At 46.5% G+C, this 6,000-nt stretch overlaps 2 non-coding genes across 2 annotated transcripts; both read left to right on the top strand.

Moving 5' to 3' along the window:
• The first annotated feature begins 1,436 nt into the window (after positions 1–1,436).
• On the top strand, positions 1,437–1,518 carry trnal-aag (transfer RNA leucine (anticodon AAG)). The gene has a single exon. It is a non-coding gene; the product is annotated as a tRNA-Leu (tRNA).
• A 2,873-nt stretch (positions 1,519–4,391) lies between these two features.
• On the top strand, positions 4,392–4,473 carry trnal-aag (transfer RNA leucine (anticodon AAG)). The gene has a single exon. It is a non-coding gene; the product is annotated as a tRNA-Leu (tRNA).
• Positions 4,474–6,000: the final 1,527 nt, after the last annotated feature.

Below are 6,000 nucleotides of genomic sequence, written 5' to 3'. Positions count from 1 at the left end.
GCAGTACCGCATTTGCATTGCTTGCGCAGGCGGCCCGTTTCCAAGACAGGGAAGAAGCTGATGCGCTGGTGTCACAGCGCACCGCGGATTCCTGAACTAGTCTGTCTGTCTGTCAAATGTACCCCCAAAGTCGTCTATGAAGGACATCATTTGGAAGCGGTCTGTCGGTATTCAACGTGCGTGAGTTGTTACCAGAGGTCCTGAATCATGTTTTGGAGCAGTTCGCACGTTAGTGGCTCATTCAATTAGCAACAGCAATGAAAGAAATTACACTCTCAGAGAACCTCTGGACCTGTGCTTTGATAGCGCCCCGAGATCTAACCACGTTGGAACTGAAACGGAGGAATCGACAGAGAGGCTGCAGAATGACATCGCATCCATTTGGTTTTCTTTAAATCACTGACGAGCAGGAAAATGTAAACTGGGAGGGCGAGTGGGGAAGTGAGGCAGTTGCAGCTCTGGTGAAATTCCTTCTTTGTGATTCACTCAGCAACCAGAGACGTGTGAAGGTGACTCAGGCGTGAGAGCTCTTCACATCGAGAACAAAAAAGCACTCAAGGGCAGTTAGCACCTCTTCCGGAGTGGGGGTGGGGTGAGCTAATTACCTTTTGACTTCTGTTACTATGTTCAGAAACTGCCTTTTAGATTGATGTGAACAGAAACTGCATTTCTAATAAGCACCGTGGAGTTTAGCAAAATTTATTGAGTCGCTTCTCTTCGAATCCCACACAGGTTTCCAACTCAGTTGGTATCCATGTGGCTCACGTCCAGGAATGAACATCTCTGCAGCAAATTGCACGGGTAAGGCAAAAAGGCAAGGAAAGTGGCATCTCGAACTGGCTCCGAGGTCAGAGCATCCTCACAATGTGATCTGTCGTTCACGGATTGTAATGCTACCTCCGGTTTTAGGGTGGAGAACATTCTTTGGGACTCTTATTCTGCAAAACAGACAAAGTGACTGTAACTATGCTGCGCGGTATGATGTGGAACACGGCCTGTTCAGCTTTGTGCATTTTCCCTGTAGTCCGGTGTGTTTCATGTTCCGTGTAAACGTGAAAGTTGTCCTGTTTCGATCAAAGGGTGAAATCATTTAGCAAAGCAAGAATCGAAATTGCAGTAATGTCAAGCAGCTCATGGTAATTTGACCAAATCATAACTGATCGTATGTTCTCACGCGCTCACAGATACGTTTGTAGTTACCATTGATAGTTGTCTGGATTGATGAAAAGATAGTTGAAAAGATCAGCTTACCATTGATAGTTGTCTGGATTGATGGGTTATCATTATCTGCTGCGAAATTGATATTGTAGACGGGCACATCCCAGCAGTTGTGCGAGTCGGAGAGGGACCATGGAACCCTTTTCACGTGGCTTTGCATCGGTTGTTATGCAGGAGCACAATTGGAAGTGCAAGAAAATGGGGCAGCGCGGCTGGCTGGTAGTGTGGCCGAGCGGTCTAAGGCGCTGGATTAAGGCTCCAGTCTCGACAGAGGCGTGGGTTCGAATCCCACCGCTGCCATTTCTGCTGATCGTTTCCAACGACGCAGCTTGTTAAAATGCTGTTTCGACTCCTGCTGCATTTCTGTTTAAAACCGAAGAAAATTGGGTTTGCTTCCCGGGCAATTAACTGTGGTGTGGCAAAGTCCCAACTTTTCCGGTGTCTGTGCTGTCATGATCGTGTTCGCCTCCTGCGTGGAAAATCGCAAACAGCTCTGCTGTCCCAGGCAAGTTGAGCGTTTACTGGAACCGAATGTCGACTGTGATTTCATTGCTGTTGTGAAACAAAGTCCTGCGGTGGCACGACTCGTCGTTATTTTGTTTTATGGCCAATGGGAAAATCGTTCCAATGAATTGCGATGTCACATGTTATTGAATTTCTCCCATTTCCTTCATTTCCGTCCTGCGGACATCGGAAGGGAAAGGTAATCTAATCGAGTCTGTGATTGGTGAAATTCACTTTTTTATGGCCCATTCTTATTGTGTTCTTTCTTTCTCTCTTTTCAGCATTGTCTGGGAAGTGGTGGTGCACTCAGGCTCCAGTATGTTTGAAAGAGCAGTTTGGAATAGCCCTGTTGTTAGTTGTGAGATTACTTTATGACTCATGCCCCCGGCCTGTCTCACATTTTGCATTCACGCTCGCTGTGTCTGAAAATGCATTTGGTTTGCCAGTTTTGTTTGTGTTCCGTGTTAAATGCCTCCAGTTTTGCGATTCGCTCAATACATTACGAATTAAGAGGGTTTCCCAGGTAACTTCCAGCTGCAGAAATCCTCAACTGAGAATCTGGGAAGATTTCCCGGAGTATGGTCAGTCGGAGCAAAAGTAAGGAAGTCGTTCGTTTCTGCAGTGTCTTACAACGCTACCTTTCCCGTGAGCATTCGAACAGACTAAATGATTGTGCCACAGACTGCGACGGCAAGCTCCGCTAAAAAGTAATCCTTTACAGCCGGTGTAAGCAACACAATGTTATTGGCGCACACCGCGTGGAAACAGATACTTCGGTGTATCTCGTCCATGCTCACCGCATAGCCAAAATTAAAGAAGTCCCATTAAACAACGAGCGATTAGAAACAGAAAGGTGAAAGGTAAAATGGCTTCAACTTTCAGTGCTGGGTGACACTGAGCTTTAGCGGTGGCGACTGCGCCTTGTTTCTGTGGTGTAGTGGTCATCACGTTCGACTTACGCGCGAAAGGTCCCCAGTTCCAAACTGGGCAGAAACTGCTTTGTTCTTCAACTGCAGCATTTTACATGGACAGGAGCGGAGTTTTCTTGCTTGCTTTCCCATCTGCAAACCTGCCTTCGAATTTGCTTGAACAAATCTGCTCTCGTAGTGAAATGTAATGCAACTCCATTTAATTACTGTGCAAAGTATTGTAAAGTTTTTCTCCAACATGGTTCTGATCATATGCCATTCTGTTTGAGAGTGTAATTATCGCGTTCTGATCCTTCCACGAAAAGCAGTACCGCATTTGCATTGCTTGCGCAGGCGGCCCGTTTCCAAGACAGGGAAGAAGCTGATGCGCTGGTGTCACAGCGCACCGCGGATTCCTGAACTACTCTGTCTGTCTGTCAAATGTACCCCCAAAGTCGTCTATGAAGGACATCATTTGGAAGCGGTCTGTCGGTATTCAACGTGCGTGAGTTGTTACCAGAGGTCCTGAACCATGTTTTGGAGCAGTTCGCACGTTAGTGGCTCATTCAATTAGCAACAGCAATGAAAGAAATTACACTCTCAGAGAACCTCTGGACCTGTGCTTTGATAGCGCCCCGAGATCTAACCACGTTGGAACTGAAACGGAGGAATCGACAGAGAGGCTGCAGAATGACATCGCATCCATTTGGTTTTCTTTAAATCACTGACGAGCAGGAAAATGTAAACTGGGAGGGCGAGTGGGGAAGTGAGGCAGTTGCAGCTCTGGTGAAATTCCTTCTTTGTGATTCACTCAGCAACCAGAGACGTGTGAAGGTGACTCAGGCGTGAGAGCTCTTCACATTGAGAACAAAAAAGCACTCAAGGGCAGTTAGCACCTCTTCCGGAGTGGGGGTGGGGTGAGCTAATTACCTTTTGACTTCTGTTACGATGTTCAGAAACTGCCTTTTAGATTGATGTGAACAGAAACTGCATTTCTAATAAGCACCGTGGAGTTTAGCAAAATTTATTGAGTCGCTTCTCTTCGAATCCCACACAGGTTTCCAACTCAGTTGGTATCCATGTGGCTCACGTCCAGGAATGAACATCTCTGCAGCAAATTGCACGGGTAAGGCAAAAAGGCAAGGAAAGTGGCATCTCGAACTGGCTCCGAGGTCAGAGCATCCTCACAATGTGATCTGTCGTTCACGGATTGTAATGCTACCTCCGGTTTTAGGGTGGAGAACATTCTTTGGGACTCTTATTCTGCAAAACAGACAAAGTGACTGTAACTATGCTGCGCGGTATGATGTGGAACACGGCCTGTTCAGCTTTGTGCATTTTCCCTGTAGTCCGGTGTGTTTCATGTTCCGTGTAAACGTGAAAGTTGTCCTGTTTCGATCAAAGGGTGAAATCATTTAGCAAAGCAAGAATCGAAATTGCAGTAATGTCAAGCAGCTCATGGTAATTTGACCAAATCATAACTGATCGTATGTTCTCACGCGCTCACAGATACGTTTGTAGTTACCATTGATAGTTGTCTGGATTGATGAAAAGATAGTTGAAAAGATCAGCTTACCATTGATAGTTGTCTGGATTGATGGGTTATCATTATCTGCTGCGAAATTGATATTGTAGACGGGCACATCCCAGCAGTTGTGCGAGTCGGAGAGGGACCATGGAACCCTTTTCACGTGGCTTTGCATCGGTTGTTATGCAGGAGCACAATTGGAAGTGCAAGAAAATGGGGCAGCGCGGCTGGCTGGTAGTGTGGCCGAGCGGTCTAAGGCGCTGGATTAAGGCTCCAGTCTCGACAGAGGCGTGGGTTCGAATCCCACCGCTGCCATTTCTGCTGATCGTTTCCAACGACGCAGCTTGTTAAAATGCTGTTTCGACTCCTGCTGCATTTCTGTTTAAAACCGAAGAAAATTGGGTTTGCTTCCCGGGCAATTAACTGTGGTGTGGCAAAGTCCCAACTTTTCCGGTGTCTGTGCTGTCATGATCGTGTTCGCCTCCTGCGTGGAAAATCGCAAACAGCTCTGCTGTCCCAGGCAAGTTGAGCGTTTACTGGAACCGAATGTCGACTGTGATTTCATTGCTGTTGTGAAACAAAGTCCTGCGGTGGCACGACTCGTCGTTATTTTGTTTTATGGCCAATGGGAAAATCGTTCCAATGAATTGCGATGTCACATGTTATTGAATTTCTCCCATTTCCTTCATTTCCGTCCTGCGGACATCGGAAGGGAAAGGTAATCTAATCGAGTCTGTGATTGGTGAAATTCACTTTTTTATGGCCCATTCTTATTGTGTTCTTTCTTTCTCTCTTTTCAGCATTGTCTGGGAAGTGGTGGTGCACTCAGGCTCCAGTATGTTTGAAAGAGCAGTTTGGAATAGCCCTGTTGTTAGTTGTGAGATTACTTTATGACTCATGCCCCCGGCCTGTCTCACATTTTGCATTCACGCTCGCTGTGTCTGAAAATACATTTGGTTTGCCAGTTTTGTTTGTGTTCCGTGTTAAATGCCTCCAGTTTTGCGATTCGCTCAATACATTACGAATTAAGAGGGTTTCCCAGGTAACTTCCAGCTGCAGAAATCCTCAACTGAGAATCTGGGAAGATTTCCCGGAGTATGGTCAGTCGGAGCAAAAGTAAGGAAGTCGTTCGTTTCTGCAGTGTCTTACAACGCTACCTTTCCCGTGAGCATTCGAACAGACTAAATGATTGTGCCACAGACTGCGACGGCAAGCTCCGCTAAAAAGTAATCCTTTACAGCCGGTGTAAGCAACACAATGTTATTGGCGCACACCGCGTGGAAACAGATACTTCGGTGTATCTCGTCCATGCTCACCGCATAGCCAAAATTAAAGAAGTCCCATTAAACAACGAGCGATTAGAAACAGAAAGGTGAAAGGTAAAATGGCTTCAACTTTCAGTGCTGGGTGACACTGAGCTTTAGCGGTGGCGACTGCGCCTTGTTTCTGTGGTGTAGTGGTCATCACGTTCGACTTACGCGCGAAAGGTCCCCAGTTCCAAACTGGGCAGAAACTGCTTTGTTCTTCAACTGCAGCATTTTACATGGACAGGAGCGGAGTTTTCTTGCTTGCTTTCCCATCTGCAAACCTGCCTTCGAATTTGCTTGAACAAATCTGCTCTCGTAGTGAAATGTAATGCAACTCCATTTAATTACTGTGCAAAGTATTGTAAAGTTTTTCTCCAACATGGTTCTGATCATATGCCATTCTGTTTGAGAGTGTAATTATCGCGTTCTGATCCTTCCACGAAAAGCAGTACCGCATTTGCATTGCTTGCGCAGGCGGCCCGTTTCCAAGACAGGGAAGAAGCTGATGCGCTGGTGTCACAGCGCACCGCGGATT

This window comes from Chiloscyllium plagiosum, unplaced genomic scaffold (genome assembly GCF_037043375.1).
Source record: "Chiloscyllium plagiosum isolate Xiang-an unplaced genomic scaffold, Cpla_swu_hap1 HiC_scaffold_39, whole genome shotgun sequence".
Classification (NCBI taxonomy): domain Eukaryota; kingdom Metazoa; phylum Chordata; class Chondrichthyes; order Orectolobiformes; family Hemiscylliidae; genus Chiloscyllium; species Chiloscyllium plagiosum.
This window is presented reverse-complemented; position numbering and strand designations above follow the sequence as displayed.